The sequence below is a fragment of the Pleurodeles waltl genome, chromosome 12 (assembly GCF_031143425.1).
Source record: "Pleurodeles waltl isolate 20211129_DDA chromosome 12, aPleWal1.hap1.20221129, whole genome shotgun sequence".
Lineage (NCBI taxonomy): Eukaryota > Metazoa > Chordata > Amphibia > Caudata > Salamandridae > Pleurodeles > Pleurodeles waltl.
Genome location: NC_090451.1, coordinates 667,164,506 through 667,187,595, shown reverse-complemented (window position 1 = coordinate 667,187,595; position 23,090 = coordinate 667,164,506). Strand labels below are relative to the sequence as shown.

General features: G+C 45.1%; 1 protein-coding gene across 5 annotated transcripts in view; it reads right to left on the bottom strand.

Annotated features, from left to right (window-relative positions):
- Positions 1–23,090, bottom strand: part of SEMA6C (semaphorin 6C) — a 269,991-nt gene that overhangs the window by 198,817 nt on the left and 48,084 nt on the right. For all 5 annotated transcript variants that reach the window (XM_069218491.1, XM_069218493.1, XM_069218492.1 and 2 more), the window contains exon 2: positions 14,060–14,159. The gene's annotated coding sequence lies outside the window, so the exon portion shown is untranslated. The remainder of the gene's footprint in view (positions 1–14,059; positions 14,160–23,090) is intronic.

The following is a 23,090-nucleotide window of genomic DNA, read 5'->3' as shown; positions in this document are numbered from 1 at the left end:
TGGTAAATTCTGAACCTGACTAGAACGTCTCTATAACCTTTGGTTTTTTTTTGTGAATAACTAAGTTTTTTTTTTTTTTTAATTCTATTTCCTAACAATAATGTCCCTGTAACCTTTGGGATATATAAATATATACCTACTGACGGTAGCCAGTAGGTAGTTATAGTTAAGACATATTTTTTCCATAGATAGAGCATTTTTGTTTTGTCAATAACTTTGATGCCACTTGTCGAATCTTCAGGAAACTTTTAAAAACGCATACTACAGTTGGTTTAGCTGCTGTCTTGAAAGTTTCGGGGTGAAGCAGGGGCTGGGAAAAGGGTGGTTGGGGGCGCTCAATGTCCAAAATTAAAAAGCATAAAACTGTGAGGCTTAATTATAGAGATGCAGACTAATTCAACTGGGTGGTGTAGAAGCTGTCTTTTGAAACAACAAAGTTATTGGGTTAGCTATATGACTTAGAGGCCACTGTGGTGCTTTTGGTTGTTTGGCCTCAGCAAATGCAGGACTGCTCTATACTCTTGGAAAGAAAGTTGCAACCAATATTTACTGAGAGCGCATGAACCATTCATAGGCACTTAAATTAATATTGATGTGACTCAAGCTCCTTGGCATCTTTTGTTGACAGCTGATAATAGTTCCATTTTAAAATCACAGATTATAATTGGACCTGCCCAGAGACCAGACCTATCCAGTGTTTAATTGACAAACATCTAATGTAGCAGTTTTGACTATTACGAGCATGATTACTCATCCATAAACCACTTCTGGATCTCTCCTGTTTAGGATTACCCGGTGCCTTCCTAAAAGACTGACAGTAGTTACATGAGCAACCTCAACGATCCCAGTTTTCTTTATTTTACTCAGCAGTTAAACCTGCTTTTAGGAGAGTAGTGTGTTTTTAATGACACTTCACAAAACGTCCTACTGAAGCTTTTAACTAAATATCAATGTCTCTAGTCTGGGACTGTTTGCTTAACAGCAAAGTGCATCTTGCATCCTTTTCAGGAAATTCGATCGCGTGTGCAGCCTCTGCACTGAAGCAATGCTGCCATGCTTTTTAGCACTCGGAGGGGCTTAAAAGCCAGAGCACATAACCCTGATGAAGCCTCTTTTGTTGAGCTTTCTGAAACATTTTTTAATTTACCATGGAGTTACATTCTGAACTGTGTACTGGCTCTATTTCAGAAAGATTAAACATAATGTTCGCCCCCAAATCCCCAGTACTGTTTGCAAGACATCATGAGAAAATGCTGACCTTAGCAAACGTTAATTTTACTTTACTTCCTGTTTATTGCTGTTTGGGCAGAACTTTGGTTCGTTTGACTGTGTTGTACTGTGTCAGCACTGAAGCATCAATTTTGGTAATAATTTTTTTTTTTTTTTTTTAAAGCTTCATACCTACATACATACCCATTCTCAGTGGATAAAACACCATCACTAACCACCAGCCCTTAGCAGAGGAGTGGCTTGCTCCTGTGTTGCGTGCAGCAAGACTGCGAAAGGCTCGGTTGTCGCCGATAAAGGCCTAGTACAAGCCTGAAGTGCCCATGTTTCCATAACTGGAGGAGGGGCCAGACACCTTCCAGGTTGCGGTATTTGGATGAATGAACCCGTCCAACTCTCCTGCAAACGTTGGGTGTTTGTTAGTAATTTTGGGGACGTCCTTACAAAAGACCAAAGAGGTGGTGGACTTGGCTTGAGTATTAGTGCTTTAAAGCACCCACGCCGCCAGGTCTCCGCTTTCCATAAACTCGATTGCTCTCGCCACACAGACGCACAACAAGGAGTAGACAGGTGAAAAAAATGATAATAATGAGAAGAGGCAAAGCTCTCCTTGCGAGAGGAAATATAAACTGCCATCGCAAACTCATCTCAAGCAAATGACCTTCCACTGAAGAGCGGCGCAGAGCTGTCAGGCGCAGCCCGGTCTCTCCTGAAGCCCCCGGGGGCGGGCGGGAGACGGGCCGGTAATGAATATCATTCACGTTCAAGCACCGCAGTGACGCAGAGGTCTGCACGTTTCCTCGTCTTGTCACCGCTTCCTGTCCGGGCTACAGGGAGAGTAGAAGGTTCCTGTACAGACAGGTGTGCGGAAGAGAAAAGGGTGGGTGAATGTGTTTTTTTCACTGTAAAGGATGGAAGAGCCGCCTCTGCTGGACAAGCTCACGTCAAGAAAAGGGTCCTGGGAGGGGAAGGAGTCTACAGGGTCCTCACTTTCAAGGAAGGAGCGAACCCGCCAGGTGGCCTTTTGTTATTCTTAGCTTACACATCAAAGTCTTGTTTCTTTTTCTTTTGAGATCTGTAGTTTCACTTTTAATATTGTGGGCGTGGCCTGAAAATTCTGGGCACGCGAACTGTTGTAGGCTGAAACACCAGTACTGGCTGAAGGTGTTGTGGCTTGGAGGCACTTGGTAGCTGCGAGAGACCCGCCTGAGAAAGGTCCATCCCCCCCAAGCACCTTGGTAACACTTCCAGATTCCGCTAGTCGTAGAGTGTCCGGTTCTGGCCCAGTGGTTCGCATTGCATAGTGTTATACTGGAAAGCTATCATTTCCCACGGTCAACAGCAGCCTTCGTGGAAGGCACTTTTCGTTTTTAATGCCTGGATTTCCGAAGTACTGTAAATTAGATGGTGTTTAGATTTGTGCTTTGCACTTGAACAAAAAGCAGATCCCTGCCATGGCTGGGTTCAAAGCATAGGAGGCTTGGCGACCAGTAGTGAACTCTTAAGCACCGAAAATACAGCCGAAGCCAAACTAGGCTAGGTAAGAGCTCGAGCTTCAGCACCTGCAGAGAAATCTTGCTCTAAACTCTATTCCAATGGGACCTCTTTCTAGGCCCAAGCACCGGATGTAATGAGCAGCTTTCAGTTCTCTGTTCCTCCATCTTTCTTTCACTGGGATATTTTAATGGATGCATTAAAATGTTTCTGGTAGGGTGAACTGCATGAGAAGACTATAACCTTTGCAGAATAGGAGGAGGCACTCCCCAGACTCGGGGGATCCCTTTTGCAAACCTAGTATCTTACAGATAGTTTAACATGATCTGTAACTTGTTTATGTCCATATTTCTGACATATCCCTTCCCTGCCCCAAACTTCTATGCTTCCTACATTCTTGGGTGTTATGGGTGATCTGTGGAAGACCTCACCAGCCATAGGGCCAACCTTATCCCTCGTTGCCCTTTTGCCTCTCTGCTGGCCTGCATAAGCAATTTGAAACAATGCCCTGGCACCATAAACCGCTGTGTGAACAAGCGGGATGATCTGTAATACCAGCTCCCTGGAGTGAAGTACGCGGAAGACAAGGTGGGTCATGGTTAGAACTGGCATCTGAGATCATGTACCCAGATTACACCTGGGATCTGCTCCTGCCACATGCAGGATTTATAAAGGTCAGGACATAGCCAGGTACTGATGTGCCTGCGCATCAAACGCAATAAACTCTTGGGGTCTCTATAAAAGTGTTGCTGTCAGTTTAAGAGTTAGCATTAAAAGTGAAGTCTGAATACATGCAGCAATGTTCCTATAGTGCGCTCCACCGACTACAAAGTACTTCTAGGCACTGGTTTCTGGGGTGCAGACATGATCAGTCAACGAGCTGCACGTGCAGTCTCATTTTCTTTCTCTCGTATATGAGAGAGTGCAAAAACAGATTGTCTTAATTTTGCCTTTTCAAAAACTGTAACACCCCTGCTCTGTGTAATGACCATTGTCTATCTCCTTCTCTTATTTATCAGACCTAGATAATCTAATATTACATGTTCCTTCCTGCAGAAGTGGTGTAAAGCCGACGGGTTAATCACTGCAGTACATGTTAGATCAGGACATCATTAGGGCAATTATTCCACAATTCAGCTGAACACTCTTGAAAAGCTGTTCTGTTTCGGTCTGAAGCTTGGTCATTGGAATTAGTTTCCATGGTACCCTTAGGGGCATAAGCAAGCTCCAACAGCGTAGTCAGGCACTGAAATCATGACTTTTGTATAAAGTTTTCAGTAGGTTTTTACCATCCATTCCAGTTTTTTATTGAGCGCGGTAAAGGTTAGAGAAAGTGACATTTAGGCGCGACCATCCCTACCACCGCCCCTACTGCCTACATCAGCATGAGCCGATCTGCATAGGAGGCCAGACCTGGCCTGGAGGTAGGCACCTTGATGCATTTTTTTTTCTTCCCTTTAATGTTCATCTAGTCCCTTCAATGCTCTACAAATGTTACAATATTTTAATAGAGTTCGAAATCGTGATATGGGTTTGAGCTCCACATCCTGCTCTCCCAAAGGACCCCAGGCCTGACCTTTAACACCCCAAGCTACCCCATTACTGATCGGTACAGCTCTGACAGTGCACCTCCCCCCGGGCCTACAGCCCATCACACAGTTCTAGCAGCTGGTCCAGGGCACCCGAGTCCAAGCTCCGTAACTGGTACCTGTGATCCCGTACCCCAAGAGGGATACCGAGGCAGGGAGGGCGATTCATTGTTTTTTGAGCCCCCAAGCACCTTGAAGCACCCTGGGACAAACCTTGAAAGAGCAGGGTCCCGCCCCGAGACCTCTCTGCTTTATTCAGACTCCTCTCTTCGCCTGTAGGTGACTGGGACTTCGCTTCCTTTTCCTGACATACACCGAGGCGTAGCTCAAGGCAAACCTGCCACCATTTGGAATGAGTTATTTCGTGGAGATCTCTTAAGGGGGGAAAGAGGGGGGAGCTAAGAGGTGAGAGATTGGCGCGTGCCATGACAGCTCAATGTCTCTTATTTACAACCAATTAAAACACACGCCTGCAGGTCTCCGACAAGGCCACGGTATCGTGAGCATGACATCAGCAGGACTTCACTGAGCAGGGAAAGAAAGCCCAGGCTGTGCTGGGTGCCGCATCCCACCATAATCTTCAGGGTGTAATTCGGTGTCAAGTTGGATTTAACATCTATTTTTGGTCCTTCACAGTGAATGCGTAATCGCCTTCTGAGAGGGCCACTTGTCTCCCTTCAGTTCCTCTCCTGTGCCTGCCTTTCTGGCACAGGCCAGGTCGGTCTGTAAATCCTGCCAGGGTCTGCGTTCCCTATGAGGGCTCCTCCGGTCTGTGAATCCTGCCACGTCCTGCGGCTGTCGGCGAGTTTTATGGGCCTGCTTCAGTGTGTGTAAATTCTTTCCCGACCTACTCCTGCCAGTGCATCCTGTCAGAACCGGCAGCTGCCGGCGAATTTTATCTTGACCTGATTGTGTGTGTGAATTCTTTCAGGGCCTGTTCCAGTCTGTGATTTCATCCAGGACCTGAACAGGTCTACAATTGTTTTCTGATGAATACTTCTAACCGCACATTCCTTACCTTGTGAGCATCTCCAGGTGCCAGACTAGATCTAGAAATTGAAAAAGTGGCTCTCGTGTATGCCGGTAGGTTTTGCAGTACAGTTCCGCGCCAATGTCGTTCCGCTCTGGAAGTGATGAGCATGGCCACATATAAGTGCCTCTTAATGAGTTTTCTAAAAGGTTTGCAACATATGTTTCTGTGAAAGCCATTTGTGATTCCACAGTGGGACTTGAATTTGTCCCGCACTTTCCTCATGTGTTCCTCTTTGGAACCAATACTCAGATGTCCATTGTGCCTCTTCAACTTGAAAACCGTCTTCCTAGTTGTGATAACATTGGCATGCTGTGAGAGTAAACATCAGACCCCCTCGGAGCAGCCTCCTTGTACCACCTTTTTTCCAGACAAACTGGTGCTAGGGACTCATGCAGCTGTTCTACCAAAAATGGTGACACATTTCATGTCAGACAAACTGTTTCCCTTCCGACACTCCTAGTGCCACTTCACCCCTCGAAAGGGAGAGAGACTCCATTATCCGGACCCTAATACAGCAATGAACGTTTACATCGATTGCGTCAAGGAGCATTGGATGGATGATTAGTTCTTTGTGGGGTTCTCCGGTGCAAGGAAGGAGCACAGTGATGCAGAAATAGACCATCTCACAGTGGATAGTTCTCTGTATTTGGATCTGCTACACATTAGCTAAGAAGCAACTTCCATAAGGCCTTAGGGCTCTTTCGACCACAGCGAAGGCTGATACCACTGCAGTGGCCTGCAGAGTACCTGTCCGTTATATCCGTGAGGCTGCTATGTGGGCATCAGTTCACACAGTTACGAAACTCTCCTACCTTGACAGCCAGATCTAGTAGGGAGGGACATTTTGCCCATTAGGTCCAGGAGGAGATTTTGATCGGAGCCATTCCAGCGATTCATCACCTTGGGAGGTACTGCCTTGATATCTATTCATAAAGGTGAGGAACCTACGGTTAAAAGTATCCATCAGAAGAACAAGTTACTTACTTTTATTTGCTCTCTTTGGGGTGGATACTCTACCCACAGAATCCTCACGGCCCTCCCATCTCCTTGTTCTCTGGAATGGTTTCATTTTCCATTTAAAAAAGGTCCCAATTTAGGAATCTGCACACTGGTTGCTTCAATTTCCTGTTGGGTTCTTTGTCTAAGGGCGCAGATAGACACTTGAAAGAAATGGACATCAGAGTGCACGTGTGGCGCTTTTATGCGGCTCCATTTGTCACTTGTGGAGCATAATGATGTTGGTACAGAGCCAAACACTGCCACCTACAAGCATGCAGGAGTACTGCTTTTTGAATTTCTGGATCCAATTTGACACCTGCGGATATTCATTGGTGAGAACTCAGTGTATCCACTAGAAGGGCGTTACCAAAGGTATGTAACTTGTCTGTTTGGCCTGTTTCTGTCTGCAAACCATGTACATTTAAGCATTCCATCCATCACTTTTATCTATTATTATTTTTGTTATTAGAGACGCCATAAGTCCAATCGTATACCCAAATGTGGGGCCCATCCTTACTGTGCCACTGGAATCATGCTGCATCAGTCTTGGTTTGCTTGTGTTCTGGTTCGGAGAAGACTTGGCTTAGCAGTTCAGGCCGGCCAGCACCTCTCTGTGAGACTTGCTGGGCGTGTTTCTGCCCATGACGTCTGTTTGGTCCTGCACACGGTTGGTCATTGCTTGCTACTGTCTGTAAATTCTTTCAGAGCCTGCCTTTGTCTGCGAACCCTATTTGGGTCTGCATCTATGGGCTAGCCTTGTTGAAGCCTATGTCTCTCTCAGTGCGGTCAGGGCATTTCAAAGGTTTTAAACCTGCTGGTACTGACAGCCTCACATCAGAGTGTCTTCCTGCGAGTCTAGGTTTGGCCTAACCTAGTCCCATCAGTGCATGTGAGCCCTGTCATCTATGAATCCCAACTGTGCTTGTATCTGTTGGTGCATCATATGGGGTTTGTGCCTTTTTGCGATTCCCATCAGTTTGTGTAGTCAGACATTTGAGGATGCTGTGTGCCTGTGTTTGAGTTCAGTGTACACGTGGGCCTGCATCTGTGATCTGGGTCTAGGTATGTTGATTTAAGAGATCTGTCAGGACCTATATCTCAGTTTTCACTAGTTGTTTACATCTATGAGTCCCCGTCAGAACTTTACCAAGGTAGTCCAAGACTGTGACCAGTCCCATCTGTGAGTTAAGTCCTACATTTTAAATAGGTATTTGAGAGCTCTTGGCAGGTGTTTGAGTCCTTCCAAGGAATTATCATTTTATTACTGAATATTATAGAGTGAGAAGAAAGGGCCCAAAATCAACCCAGCAACAATATCAGCCGGAAACTAGATAAACCAAGTCGACAGACTATCGTCATAGAATGTCCATGTGAGGCAGCCTCCCAGCAGAGCTGTGAACTGAAATTGACCAACTGGGACAATGTGTTATCAACATACACTGACAGCACTAACAGAGACTCCCCATCACTGCAGTGAACTGAAATAGATGGGCCATGCCAATTCACTTCCATCATAGACAGCCCTTGTGCCCACCGAACATGGTGCTGTGACTGCTGTCAGACACACTGAACCATGCAGGGCCTTCATGAGCTTACCCGAGTCTCTCAACAGCAGTGTAATGCACTGGATGGGAAAAAGCAAGCCAATTCAGTTTCATCACGGTGGTCCACTTGAGGCCCAGCCAAAGGAGAGCAACAACTGTAATCGGATAGATTGGGCCAATGCAGTTCATCAGCCTGACAATGTTATTACCTCTCTCGCTTCTCCCCAGTGGTGGTTCTGTGAATGACATCAGATAGACTAATCTAAAGCAATTTTATCAGAACCCATCTCTACGAATGCTGTGTTGTGAATTGAATCAGATGGATAAGGCCAATTTAATGTAATCGTAGCCCTCCCACATGAAACCCCTTTGCTGCTGCGCCAAGAATGGGAGGAGAGCGAGTCAACGGAGCATTACTATTGATTTATAATGCTCCATAAGCTGTAGAGTAGACTATGTTCAGCTAAAGAAATTTGTAAGGTCGCATGTGATCAGCAGAAACATACCACACAACAAGGGAAGCCATCGTAAACCAAAGAGAAAAGTAAAAACCTCCATCTCCTATCGAAAAGTCCATTTTCTAAGTAGGTTTAGGCCTTTATACTGAAGCCTGTGAACATACTATGCTTCTTGAGTTCTTGGGTCTAGTATGTTTAATGGGAATATTAAAAATACGTATGGGGCAGTTCTGTGCATGATGCTTACGGCATATCTGAAAACCAGGACCAGTTCTCCTGCGCTTATTAAGGTGCACAGACTTAAAAAAAAAACAAGGCTTACCCTTCATTGACCACCTTTACTGAACTTGCTCTAGAATTTATTACCTTGAAAGTTAGATTCACCCCATGCCTTTTAAACAACTGGTCAACATTATCCAGTGATGGAGATGCTGCTATCTTAAGGTGTCTGCGTTTACAAACGCAGGAATGGCATACAAGGATTGTTTAAAATCCAGATGATGGTTTGACAGGTACCTCAAGACTGAACAGGTTAAGAAGGAGCAAGACGTACTGAAGTTTAGTGTAAATCCGCCCAGCGGTTTCTGCTGCAGGAGAGAGACTGAGTTCCTATATGCATTTGAATGAAAATGTAACTTTTCTGATCGCGTTCAAGTCTCCCTCTGTGCTCCTGCTTTCTGTGTAGACCAAACACCGCTGTTGCCGCCTGTATGTTACCCTGCACCAGTAGCCTTCCTGTGCTCACGGCAGAAATCTAATCTGCAGCAATCATTCTGCAGTGCCTCTCCTGCGCTTCCAGTACTCAGTCTCCATAACTGGCCTGCATCAGTTTCCTTCTGAGTGAGTACAGAATCATGTTCAGTGTCCGACAGAGTAGCTGCTCTGCTACAATATTAGTATGGTAGGGCTACTCCTGCTGTTGCAGTCAGGAACGTCCTGGTACCCGCGTTTAGTGCCCTTTGCGTCCGTCTCCCTCCACCGACCTCTGACTATTTCACATTCTTAATCCACATAAAATGAATTTATCACTAGGAGATTGCGCCTTCCAGCAGGGCCGTGCACCTTGTGGGACCGCGCACGGTACCCCAAGGCAAGCCCCAGCCTCCTGCAAGAGAGGTTAGCCTGAGCTGCGAGCGGGACTTCCAGGGATTCTGGTCGTCTTTATCCGCTTGGAGGGAGCTTAAGGCTCTCAGAGGCCTGGGGCAGCGTATTCCAGGGGCTGCAGACGCTGATAACAAAGTGGCCGGTTACCGCCGTGCATGGCACATTCACATGTGCACGGCAGAGCTCCCAGCACCGGCGCTGGGAGGCTGGAAGGGAAGCCGCTAACAATGGCAGGACGTCCAGGAATTCTGTTGCGTCCATTAGGGCAGCGCTAAGCAGGGTCCAGACGGCCGAAAGGGCCTAATGAGGGGATAAAGAAGGGTGCGAGTCTATTTCCGCCCCGTGGCACGAAGCAGTGGCAGGGCGCCACGTTGGAGCAGGGACACATTGCCACATCTCATTAAGTGGCCGATCTGGCCGCCAATCCCCGACTGTACACCAGGAGAAGGAAAGAGACAAATACAGCGGTAGAATTATGGCCGCCAGGGCTTTAGGTGGGCCTCAGACCCGGCGGTAATTTACTACGAACACTGAAGCGGGACCCTTTCGGGCCCTGTATTTAGGTCCATAACTTTCCCTGCAAATCATAGCTCGATTTCTTACCAATGCGTGTAAAATACGTTATGGTAATCCATGCCATTCCTGTTTATTTTTGACATGCTTTACTGAACCTTAAGTAAAGTGCTTGCTTTTTCCAGGATACTGCGTTGTGGGTTTTTGTTTTTTCCAGGCAGCATATTACTCTTGCCTAGTGTATAATTTGAATTAAGTCACATCCAGGTGTTAATAAAGGGGCACAATTGAGCTGCGACTGAAGGCTGTGCCAATTTCTTTCGATGCCTGTCTGGGCGAGGTGGTGTTCAGAACACATGATCATCCAATCCTTGGCCTCTCTGCAAAGCGCACAAAGCAATGATCACACAGCTGCGAGCTGCTGTTGTGTATCGATTCAAATGTGCGGATAGGGTGGCACTCTGCGAATTTTAGTGCATGTTTAAGCCATGCCCTTAATTCTACAGGGCCCACCCCTTTCAGGGCCCCCCCACCTTTTTCATCTCACTTAAAGCCCAGCTAGCCGCAGAGCACAAGGTTCAGAAGGGGCCTGGTGATTAGTATGGAACAGGCACTATCAGTGCCTCATCAAGCCCGTGCTTTGCTTAACAAGAGAGCCAGGGTCAACAGCTGATCAAGGCAATGTCTGGCTAAGAACTCAGTCATTAGAGTTGGTACACTGAGTAGCAGCTCAAGGCCACGCCTACGTTATCATAAGCAGGTCAGCAGAAAGGAGTGTTCAAGGATGCGCATGGCTCGCCGTCAGAGAGCAGTAAGAGATGTGGGTAATGTAGAAGTTAGTGTACATTAGGGTGGCTGACTATTTTGACATTTTGTAGGTGGTATTTAAAACTGAAACTAGATGATTGACGGTTAACTCTGATTGAACCTTTAGAGGATTGTAAATTAAATGAGTATATTCCTACGATTTGGAATAGACATTTTAGATGTTTGGCACAAAATGTCGTATAAACCCTGGGTGCATCGGGATGTTACAGCATGTCCAATACTCCCTAATTTCAGAACAGGGGGGGCACACGCCTACCCAGTACAATCCCACCGACCCTTACCCAGTGTAATCCCACAAACCCCTACCCAGTACATTCCACTGACTACTACCTAGTACAGTCCCACCGACCCTTACCCAGTACTATTCCACACACCCCTACCCAGTACATTCCCACTGACTACCCAGCACTTGCCCACCGACCCTTACCCAGTACAATCCCACAAGCCCATAGCCAGTACAAGCCTTCTGAACCTTACCCACAAGCCCACCTGCTGACCTCTACCCAGGACAGCCCAGTAAGCCTCTTCCACACATACTGGGATAAAACGTGGATTCTATTATTCCTAGTAGGTTCCGTTGTTTACACATGAAAAAGTAATAGAAACTTGTAGTATTTTAATAGTGGTTCTGACTCGTTGATTTTGTACTTTAGTCGGTTAATCTACATTGAAAAGTGCATTCTTTAGGTTTTAAAGATTAACATGGCAAAGCAATACCACTGCCACAGACACCTTCTCATTCCAAGCCAGGCACCCTCCCACTCATGATACAGACCGGGAACGGAGACGCCCACACACCACACCTGAACCATAGTTCACGATTAGACCGTTTCATCAATGTACATTGTCACCTCTGCAGATATTTCTGTTCAAACCTAGCACGCCTGGTTAGTGGATTAATAGTATTCTCCAATTTAGGGATGAGTGCATCCATCATCAGAGTTACTAATAATTATAATACAAGGCTACCAAGTATAATGCTCGCGCAGAGGGGGTGGGTCAAAGGTGTAGATCCAGAAGGGACAGCTCCTTGTCACAATTTCAGAAGAACCACTTTCTATGTAAATGAATTCCATTTATTTGCATTGAATACAAACTAATCTTATGGAAATTCCGATATGTGATCATATCGGGATGTACAATGGACAACTAAAATACATAAGGTAAGCGTTATTACTGTACCATGGAGGATTCAAGCACGCCCAAATGGTGTTGGCTATTCTACTGGTGTTCTGTTAATAAATATATTTTATTTAGATATCACTGCAATTGCCTAGGCACGTTCATTGGGTTTTGATCCATGTCTGGACTTTATGTGACTAAATTTTCCCTGCACTGTTCGAGTACTGAGGCTACTTCTACAACGGCAATTTGCTCCAAGGGACAGACGTGTAAAATGATTCTGTGACTCAAAGCCTACAGTTCACATAATAAAAGGCTTTTCGACCACAGTCTCCCACCACCGACGTCCACCTGCAACATGTATTTTCTTTTTCCTGACGGAAGGTCACAAAAAAAGGCCAGAAATTGTGCACCAGCTGTTTCTGACCTTTCCCTGATATTGCAATGCGATCTATGCACTAATAGGTCGCATTACAAAGTCTGAAGTCCCATGAGGGTCGTAGAACGACCTGCCTAATCAATATTAAATAGGCAGGTTGTTGTTTGAGACCACCTGTGTTTGGCTACAAACAGAGGGATGATAGCCTGCAAGGAACAGCAGGCCACCCCCCTCCAGCTTTCATTTCCAAATGAGATCTTCCATTTTTTTTTTTTTAAAAGCAGCTTCTGTTCCTTGAAGGATTCGGCGCAGCATAAAAAAAGGAAAGTTTCCCATTTAGGAAAACTTGGAGGGGGAGCAGACAGTGTTCTCATTGACCACTTCCTACTCCACCAAGGTCAGACTACTCCATTCACGCAGGTGAAAGGTCGCCCAATGGGACACCTTCCTCTTTGCAAATCAGTTACTTCTTTTGAAGTGTTGGTAAGTGATCAATGGTTTTGTAACCGTAGCCATTGATACATCCCATGCCGAAACACATTTAGGAGTTGACATCCTTTTCAAGTTGCGATTCGGTAAGGGTCACTAAACCCATTTTGTACTTTAGAAAGACTTCTCTGACTCGCAAAAAAGGTTCAATACTACAAAAAACATTTTGCAAACCATTTGATTTTGCAAATTGGAGGCTTTGTGATCACAAAATGCTCTGTATATATGACACCAAGGGTCATATGTACGAACACTTTTTCCCATAGACACAGATTGGGGAAAAACCTTTACTACATCTGGCCCTAAATTATTTATATCTCATAGGGGTCTCGTATATAAAAAGTGACTTTTTTTGTTGGTTTATTTTTCAATATTATAGTCAGAACTCAAAATACAAGCCAGCCATTGGTTTTGTCAATGCGCGTTATGCATAGAGATCTGTAAACAGAAATAATCACAGTTTAAAAAAAGTCTTTGTTATAAACATCCATTCTGATGCCCAAAAAATGTGTTGCTTTCCCAGACTTCCACACACCATAAAATAACTGACTTGTAAAAGACTCCCAGGGCACCTTTTCTGCAACCCTCCTACAATCACTGATCTAGGCACTAAATTGAACACCTCTGAAATGTACTTGTAGAAATGGCTTGAAAATGAAAGTAATGTTGCCGCTGCTGATGGAGCTTCAATTTACCGAACTTTAGGCGCAGCCTTTAAACTTATACGTAGGTTAAAACAGGGATAATCTTTAAAGGGTAGGGAGGAAGTAATGTATATTAAACATATATTAATACATTAAGTTGTATTACTGCTAGCGACCTCAGACAATTCTAATTTCTCATGTGAGTCCTATAGGTTGTAGGATGTCACTGCAAAATTGAAAGCGGTTTTCAAGGCTAAATTACCAGAGTGGCCACTTTGAGGTACAAACAACATTTCGGAAGAATACAAAGGGCACAGGGTGTGAAAGACAATCCCGTGCATCTGCATATTTCATTAATTCTAACATTACATCAATGAAAAAGCTCTTCATAAATAAGACTGTCATAGGCAAGGCCAAACAAAGGCCAGTATTGGCACCATATAGCTGGGGAAAAAAGGAAAAAAACAAAAAAAAAACAACTGTTCATCCATTGGTACTAATGGATAAAACATAGCCCAGTTTTAACCAAAGCCTAGATCCGAAAATTCATGTTGGGGTTCTGTTCAAAGAGTACTCAAGGCTGTGAGATTGGGCACATTAAACTAAGTGTCAATAATGAGTGTAGCTCTACTTTACCTTGGCCTACTCCCTGGTGGCTCTCAAATACCCCAGTCATTAGCTCGGACTTGTCACGATTAGGGTCATCAAGCTTCTTTTTGCACACCGTCAAGGTAACCTGGAAAGAGACAAATATGTGCATCATTAGCATTCAGCTAAACTGGTATTTTGGTTTCAAGTGATATCCCACAGCAACCATACACAGATTCAACAGTACCAGTGACCCCTCTGATGTACTGAAAGGGAAAGACCACAGGGATGAAGCATGTCCCTACATGCGAGACTTGCTCTTTGAGAAAGAAGTTACCCACCGTTAGATAGTGCCTGCCAGCCACCAGACATTAAGATAAGTGCTACTAATGTTCTTCATGGTCTCTTTTGTCAAGGGCCAAGGTATGGTCCAGTATGAAATTTGCTCAGAACTACACTCCTTTTACAGGGCATGTGAACAATCTTCCACACACTTATCCCAGTCTGGATTTACATAGCTGCTCACCATTCTATCAGTGGGTGAAAGGGTTTATGGAACACCAGGGCCAACGAAACACAGCTGGGTGCTAAGCAAACAGCAATGCCTTTCAGATGGAACAAAACAATATGACACGGTCTAAAAGAAACAGAAAAGCAGGGAGGCTTTGAGCAGTCAAGTAAAAGCATGCTGTTCACACAAAAGGGATTCAGTGATTGTTCTGTAACTAAGGGCCAGATGTACCAAAGGATTTTACCCATTCTGTGTCTATGGGAAAAAGCTTTCGTACATATGGCCCTAAGACCTGAAGAGAAAGGGACTTGCCAAAGAGCCAACCAGGTATAGCAAGACTGAAATTATATTAAGCCTGGAGGCATTAGGGCATCGAAAACATGTTGATGGATGGAATGCTTGAATTAATTTAAGCTCCTGGCAATTGCTCTTGACTGCACCCCAATTCATGGTTTGTTTGGCCTACCATGCCACCTCAGTTTTGGCCCGCCCACATGCAAATCAGTCTTGACCATGCTCCAGTGTGAACAGTCCAGTCCAAACCGCCAGGCTAGGCCCTCCTTGGACCCGAACATAAGCAACCCAGTACTGGTTTCACCCTTATTAGGGCCCATCAGCCGAGTATTCCTTGGTTCCAGTGGAACAGTGTGCATGGGACCCATGTCTAGACATATCCATCATACTTAAGACATCAAAACTAAGGTGATGGATGGCATGCTTGAATTAATCTCAGTCACTGGCAATTACGCAGTCCAATCCATCGTTTTTTGCCCACCTTGCCACTTCATTGTGGAGAACATGCAAAGCAATCTTGATAACACTGCCATGGGAACAGTTCAACCCAAAGTGCCAGGCAAGGTACTCCCTGAACCAACACAAAAGCAACCCAGGACCGGTTTTGCCCTTTTAAGGGCTCATCAGCCAAGTACAGCTTGGTCCCAGCGGCACAGTGAGCACAGGCCTCACATCTGGGCATACCTGTCAAATACTTCAGTGTGAGGACCCCTGAGGCATACCAGTTGTATATTTCACATACTTCAGGGTGACAACCCCCTGAGGCATTGGCACAGCTGCCCTATATTGAGCCGCTTATGAGATGTTAAAGCCATTTTGCATGCATGGACAAATAATTATCTACTTTTAGGAGAAAAGGCTACAAAACAAAAACATTGGGACCCATATTTAATCTCTACCCTTTCTAATGTAGCCTTTTAGCATTTTATATTCCTTCAGGATTCACTTCAGAAAGGGCTACAAGATTTTGAACAGAAGAGACAGAATGGCTGGTGCCAGTGCTTGACCAAGGGAGCCTTCAGAATAGTACATTTGGCGCCCGCCGAGATGAACTATGTTTTTAAATCCCTGCCCGAGGGCGTTCTTAGAAATACATATTCATCAGAGCACTTTTCCCGCATTTCCCTGCAATTTCGCCGAGCGATGGAGGGCTCTCCAAGTGATACAATAACCAGCGTCGTACTGGGCCAATTTGCCTGATTAGAGAAAGGTCTTTCCACAGATTTGCCAATCAGCAGCTCGACTCCCTGCCCGTGGCCTTTCTAAGCGGCGGGGAATAGTAGAAGAGATCGGGGCGGGTAACACTGCTTTTGTCGCAAACCCGCTCACCATCCGTGAGATTTAAAAAAAAAAAAAAAAAAAAAAAACACATGAAAAAGGTATACAGATCCATGTTACCCAGTCTGACCTACTATCCATCAGTTGGATCTGAAACATGTAGTCCATTGTCTGAATGAACAACCCAGTCTTTTTTGTAATCGGTATCTAATTTGAACAAAGCCCACAAAGGAAAAGATATTATACGCATGCAAATTGGAAGTCACATTCACTTATTTAGATGTCTTAGAATCAGTTCAAGGAAAATTTCAAACTTTTCACTAGTATTTTCTTGGTTTGACCAAATCATTGATGAAAGTTAATTGAGGATAATTTACAGTTTCCTCCTTTTCTGCCTAGCTCTGGGTCAGAGTCGGACAATGAAATGTAAATTGCAGGCCCAACACAACTTAAGCACAGATGCTTCTGACTGCTTCCATCTGGTGTTGTAATGTCAGGACGATTAAGTTCCTTCTTAGGCCTTATATTGGTAGCAGATACTTTTTTTGTTTACTGAAGATGCTAGTATGGGCTCATATTTTGCTCACTGCGATATTTGGAAAGAGTCATGATATTCCAAATCTTTTTTCTTGGAATAAGATTAAGAATCCAATGGCAGTTTTCGTTTTGCCTTTTTTTCATTCTATTATAAAACTGACCACGTTTTGACTATTAGAATTGAATATTTTGTACAATAAAGGGTAAAACCTGTGCTGCAACAGTCAGATATTTTCTGTCATTCCTTCTCCAAAGAAACGCCTAAGTGACAGACACGGTTATCGATCTAGCTTCTGAAGTCTGCAATTCCCTTTCTTTAAATCTTTAACAACATGTCTCTATTGGATCCTTCTGTAGATGGCATAAAATAAATTTGATCTAATTTGCCTGCTACAGTTTTAGTCCACATGTGGGCTAGCTTCTTTCGCAGCGTTATACTTCGGAGGTCAAATTTACAGAGCAGTCCGATCACAGCGTATTTCTCAAGATGTGCCCTCTATATGCCTTAGATAGAGATTATGTAATTTAATAAAAATTCTAAATTATGGAATTAAAATAAGGCTGTTAACCAAGAATGAAGTGATTACTCAAAGAAGCGAATGCAACTGGGTAGATGTAAATTATATGGAGTAAGCAGAGAGTTGTAGTAATTACATGGATGTAATAACCCTTAGATTGCGTGCACTTCTTAGCATAAACGATCAGCATTGTTCAAGAGAACAGCAGGGTGGAGCTTGGCATGATCTCTATTCCATACATGATTATGTTTTATGCATAAATCCAATCAGAAACACATATTTTTCTCACCTGCAATTAATTTACCACATAACAGAGCTTAATTTGTATAAGAATAAATGCTAGACCGAAAGCTTTATTCAGAAGCCTGCGACCATCAAAGGTCATGGTGTCCAGTACGAAGGATGTGTTGTCTTGATTACAGCATATGCCGCTGTAATCCACCACCAGACGATCACAGTTTCTTTAGTTCACTCTTACAGGTTATTTTGCATTCCTGCTTTCGCCCTTTGCTCACTGTTTCAGCCTCTCTCTTCTTCCTTTTTCCTCCTTTTATGTATTTCTCTCTTGCTCTGGATCAAAGTCTTTTGAGAAAAAAAAGTGCCTGTGCTAAAAAATGAGTGCCAGTAAGCCCCACCTGCAACCACTGGCTCAAATTAAGAACTGTCATAGAAAAGAAGTGATGTAACACAAACCTTTTCAAATGGCACAGGAATTATTCTTTACTCAAGGAAAAAGGGAGAAACTGCACCAAGAGCTGGATGTATCTAGCTCAGCCACCAATCCTTTACTCGTAGAATGCCAGTTGTTGTAGGAACTAAGGGAGGGGCAAACACTTTAAGCACTGACCTTACACACGCCATGGAACCGCTCACTCATGCAAGCAGTGTTGACTTACAGGGTAACAACCATCTCTTCTCACAACAATATTGTATATATATTATATATATATATATATATATATATATATATATATATATACACACACACACACACATACATATATATACACACATACACACACACACACACACACACACTCTTAGGAACAGTTACACATTGTTACAATAAACACCCTATGTCAACTGCCCTCAGTTCACAAGACTAAAGACTATGTATACTAACATTCTCCAAACCCTAGAACAACCAGGGCACACCATAGCTATATCTCGTCCACTCGGGTCCTAGTAACACCTGAGACGTGCATAATCTCTCACCCGTGATTGGGAGAGCCTACAGAAAACGGGCACAGCAGGGCCAGGATCCATCAGGTAGGTCGCTCTTGTGGCCCTTTACCCACCCTTCAAGAATGCACATTTGCATTAAGGAACAATGGCCATGTGGGGTGGCTGAAGGAATCCGTCTGCGCCACAGGACCAAGACATGACCCAGTTGCCCAGATTAGCTCTCCAGAAGATGTTAGGGGTACCCAAAGTGAGTTGCTCTGGGGTGCGCAGGTCTTTTGCACAAGTAGAGAGTACAAAGGCTCTCATAAAATCAATTGGGCCTCTTCTGCTCTTGGCGGGGCACTTAGATGGCATGGAAAGGTCAGAGGTGCACAGGGACTGGGTTGAAGAGCAAACCATGAAATCAGACTTTTTTTTTCTTTTTTTCTAATGCATGGGAAGTGCTAGGGTTGTAGGCGACTCGCTGCCCACTGGACAGTGCAGGTAGCGAAATATTTATGTGGCAGCCTTGTAAATAGGAGAGATCTGTACTGTTACCATTTAAATCTACTGTTTTACATTATAAAAACGGCCTGAGATCTGATCTCTCTACCCGAAACACAAGTTGTGGTCTTATGTTATTGGGAGTGATGTTCAGGTGTGAGAACAAGCCAGGTAGCTTAGGTAATCGACCAGTCCACTCCAAATAGCTACCCTACAACATCAGGCACACAGTGCAGCAGCCAATACATAGGGCACATCACAGCAATACCCTGTTGCCCAGGTTGTCAATCACCTGAAGGACAACCAACACCCTACCAGGTAGAGCGCATCATTCCCTCCACATCAGGCACAGGGAGAATTAGCATGCAAACACAAAGGATGCCACATTACATCCTTTTTTACACTGTAGGAAAGTACCATCTTGCCTGGCATGTTACCCCCATATTTCACTGTATATATGTTGTTTTAGTTGTATGTGTCACTGGGACCCTGCCAGCCAGGACCCCAGTGCTCATAAGTGTGCCCTGTATGTGTTACCTGTGTTATGACTAACTGTCTCACTGAGGCTCTGCTACTCAGAACCTCAGTGGTTATGCTCTCTCATTTCTTTCCAAATTGTCACTAACAGGCTAGTGACCAATTTACATAAATGGCATACTGGAACACCCTTATAATTCCCTAGTATATGGTACGGAGGTACCCAGGGAATTGGGGTTCCAGGAGATCCCTATGGGCTGCAGCATTTCTTTTGCCACCCATAGGGAGCTCTGACAATTCTTACACAGGCCTGCCACTGCAGCATGAGTGAAATAACATCCACGTTATTTCACAGCCATTTTACACTGCACTTTAAGTATCTTATAAGTCACCTATATGTCTAACCTTTACCTGGTAAAGGTTGGGTGCTAAGCTACTTAGTGTGTGGGCTCCCTGGCACTAGCCAAGGTGCCCCCACATTGTTCAGGGCCAATTCCCCGGACTTTGTGAGTGCGGGGACACCATTACACGCGTGCACTATACATAGGTCACTACCTATGTATAGCTTAACAATGGTAACTCCGAATATGGCCATGTAACATGTCTAAGATCATGGAATTGTCACCCCAATGCCATTCTGGCATTGGGGAGACAATTCCATGATCCCCCGAGTCTCTAGCTCAGACCCGGGTACTGCCAAACTACCTTTCCCGGGGTTTCACTGCAGCTGCTGCCAACCCCTCAGACAGGTTTCTGCCCTCCTGGGGTCCAGCCAGGCTTGGCCCAGGAAGGCAGAACAAAGGACTTCTTCAGAGAGAGGGTGTTACGCCCTCTCCCTTTGGAATAAGGTGTCAGGGCTGGGGAGGAGTAGCCTCCCCCAGCCTCTGGAAATGCTTTAATGGGCACAGATGGTGCCCATCTCTGCATAAGCCAGTCTACACCGGTTCAGGGATCCCTCAGCCCTGCTCTGGCGCAAAACTGGACAAAGGAAAGGGGAGTGACCACTCCCCTGACCTGCACCTCCCCTGGGAGGTGCCCAGAGCTCCTCCAGTGTGCTCCAGACCTCTGCCATCTTGGAAACAGAGGTGCTGCTGGCACACTGGACTGCTCTGAGTGGCCAGGGCCAGCAGGTGACATCAGAGACTCCTTCTGATAGGCTCCTTCAGGTGTTGCTAGCCTATCCTCTCTCCTAGGTAGCCAAACCTCCTTTTCTGGCTATTTAGGGTCTCTGCTTTGGGGAATTCCTTAGATAACGAATGCAAGAGCTCATCAGAGTTCCTCTGCATCTCTCTCTTCACCTTCTGCCAAGGAATCGACTGCTGACAGCGCTGGAAGCCTGCAACACTGCAACAAAGTAGCAAAGACGACTACTGCAACTCTGTAACGCTGATCCTGCCGCCTTCTCGACTGTTTTCCTGGTGGTGCATGGTGTGGGGGTAGTCTGCCTCCTCTCTGCACTAGAAGCTCCGAAGAAATCCCCCGTGGGTCGACGGAATCTTCCCCCTGCAACCGCAGGCACCAAAGAACTGCATCAACGGTCCTCTGGGTCTCCTCTCAGCACGACGAGTGATGTCCCTTGAACTCAGCAACTCTGTCCAAGTGACTCCCACAGTCCAGTGACTCTTCAGTCCAAGTTTGGTGGCGGTAAGTCCTTGCCTCCTCACGCTAGACTGCATTGCTGGGAACCACGTGTTTTGCAGCTACTCCGGCTCCCGTGCACTCTACCAGGATTTCCTTTGTGCACAGCCAAGCCTGGGTCCCCGGCACTCTAACCTGCATTGCACGACCTCCTGAGTTGTCCTCCGGCTTCGTGAGACCCTCTTGTGCAACTTCGGGTGAGCACTGATTCACTCCACTTCGTAGTGCCTGTTCCGGCACTTCTGCGGGTGCTGCTTGCTTCTGAGTGGGCTCCTTCTCTTGCTGGGCGCCCCCTCTATCTCCTCACGCAATTGGCAACATCGTGGTCCCCCCTGGGCCGCAGCAGCATCCAAAAACCCTAACCGCGACCCTTGCAGCTAGCAAGGCTTGTTTGCGGTCTTTCTGCACGGAAACACTTCTGCACGACTCTTCACGACGTGGGACATCTATCCTCCAAAGGGGAAGTTTCTAGCCCTTGTCGTTCTTGCAGAATCCACAGCTTCTACCATCCTGTGGCAGCTTCTTTGCACCCACAGCTGGCATTTCCTGGGCATCTGCCCACTCCCGACTTGATCGTGACTCTTGGACTTGGTCCCCTTGTTCCACAGGAACTCTCGTCAGGAAATCCATTGTTGTTGCATTGCTGGTGTTGTTGTTTCTGGCAGAATTCCCCTATCACGACTTCTGTGCTCTTTGGGGAACTTAGGTGCAATTTGCACCCACTTTTCAGGGTCTTGGGGTGGGCTATTTTTCTAACCCTCACTGTTTTCTTACAGTCCCAGCGACCCTCTACAAGGTCACATAGGATTGGGGTCCATTTGTGGTTCGCATTCCACTTCTACAGTATATGGTTTGTGTTGCCCCTATCCCTATGTGCTCTCATTGCATTCTATTGTGACTATACATTGTTTGCACTGTTTTCTATTGCTATTACTGCATATTTTGGTATTGTGTACATATATCTTGTGTATATTTGATATCCTTATACTGAGGGTACTCACTGAGATACTTTGACATATTCTCATAAAAATAAAGTACCTTTATTTTTAGAATATCTGTGTATTGTGTTTTCTTAGGATATTGTGCATATGACACTAGTGGTACTGTAGGAGCTTCACTCGTCTCCTAGTTCAGCCTAAGCTGCTCTGCTAAGCTACCTTTTCTATCAGCCTAAGCTGCTAGACACCCCTCTACACTAATAAGGGATACCTGGGCCTGGTGCAAGGTGTAAGTACCCCTTGGTACTCACTACAAGCCAGTCCAGCCTCCTACATACACACACACACACACACACACACACAGAAACTAAAATAAGAGTGCATTGGTATACTCTAGACAGACCGGTGACCCGTAGGATACAAATAGTTTTTCAACGTATATAGGGAAAGTCTAGAATGCTTAATCCAGGTGGTGTTGCATAACAAATGGCTGCATTGATGCGTATTTTACGGGAGGAAACGGAGTGTAAAAAGAGGAATCAAATTTCCATTTGCACAATCTTGTTGATGTGCCTATTTTTACATAGTATTTTAAAGAAGAAATTGGATGTCAATTTAGTGCGATGGTTTCAATGATTTTCTTTTTGACATGTATTATAACATCAAAACACCACTTTTTTTTTTCCTCCAACTTAGTACTATATCTCAGCTTGGTTGTTTACTCTATTATGTTTCAGCGACACTGCCTCAAATTAAATTCTTGTACGGATATGTGATTTACCATCATTAGTTCCCTAGTCTTTTTTTTCATCTCCTCAGTATAGAATGACGTCTCTGACAAGGGAAGGAGGGAAGATAGCCCTAGAGAACAGCTCAAGAGCTGCTCTGTATGCGATGAGACATTTTCCAGCAAAGGCTGACAAAAGCTTTGTCTGAAGTACCTCTGTAGGCAAGTTCGGTGGCAGACTAAGCACGGAATTTTTTTTTAAACTGGCAAAGCTGGAAACCTGGCAGCAAAAGTTCTTCTTAAGTAAACTGAACGTTAGAGTCAGAAAGAAATCTGTTCGGCTTTGCCTACATCAAACAAGCCACTGTGCGCCAAGTGGGACCCTCTCTGGCCTGTCAACGCTGTAGGTCAAGGTACGGGATAGTACAATTGCATATATTTTTTGTAAGCTAGAGATCTATTACCTTCAACTTCTCACCGACTCCAAAAAGTC